Here is a 1052-nt window from a genome sequence, read left to right as displayed (position 1 = left end):
GAAGATCCCACATGCCGCGGAGTGGCTGGGCCCGTGAGCCATGGCCGCTCAGCCTGCACGTCCGGAGCCTGTGCTCCGCAACAGGAGAGGCCACAACAGTGAGAGGCCCGCGTACCGCAAAATAAATAAATAAATAAATAAATAAATAAATAAATAAATAAATAAATAAATAATTGTGTTCAGATTCTTTTCACCCATGTCTTTGCCCAGCATTTCTGATTGTTTATGCTTCATTAAATACTATGCTTAATTCCATATCTGGAATAACTTTTCTCAAATCACAGATATCAAAAATTGTTTTACTAAAAGTAAAAGCTATTTTGAATTTTCCTCTCTTTTGTATACTGTTTTTCAGTGCCTCCCTGTTTAATATTATCTGTGAATTTAATTAACAGACTGTTTACTTCCCTTTGTTAAGTAATGTTACATAACACCACACCTAACACCAGTCCCTGCAGAAACTCTGTAACGCCCTTCTCCAAATAAATATTTCATAGGTTTTTGGGTTTTTTTAGTTTTCTTCAGTTTTTGACTCGTGAAACTTCAAGGAGTGTATCTATGTCAGGAAATTCAGGGGCTTGGAAGAAAAGGAGAGGGAAACACAGAAGAAACTGAGAGAAATTAGCAGAAAAACAAAAACAAAAACATGAGACTATAGAGACTATAAATGAGAGATGGGCAGGTCAAGGTGAATAGAGAAAGAAAAAAGGCAATAGATAAAAATAAAGGAGGTAAAACATTTAGCCCTTTTGGACAAAATTAAAAGTCAGTGAAGATAGAAGACTGATTTGAGATTAGGGAAATACACAAAGAATAGTAAAGATCAAGGCCTAGATCCATCCAATAAATGGAGTATATAAAAAGATTTGAAAATATCTCATCAAAAATATTTGGTAATCTCTTTAGATGAAAAGGACAACACTACTCTAAGACTGAATATAATGTAAGATATTGGTATTGGTTGGTATAGGTTGATAGACAAATAGACATAGTAGATCCCACTGGTTGAGCAATTGATGTCTAAAGATGTGAGCTGATCTAATCCAGGATTT

This window comes from Hyperoodon ampullatus (assembly GCF_949752795.1).
Source record: "Hyperoodon ampullatus genome assembly, chromosome: 4".
NCBI lineage: Eukaryota > Metazoa > Chordata > Mammalia > Artiodactyla > Ziphiidae > Hyperoodon > Hyperoodon ampullatus.
Note: the sequence above shows the minus strand (reverse complement) of the source record.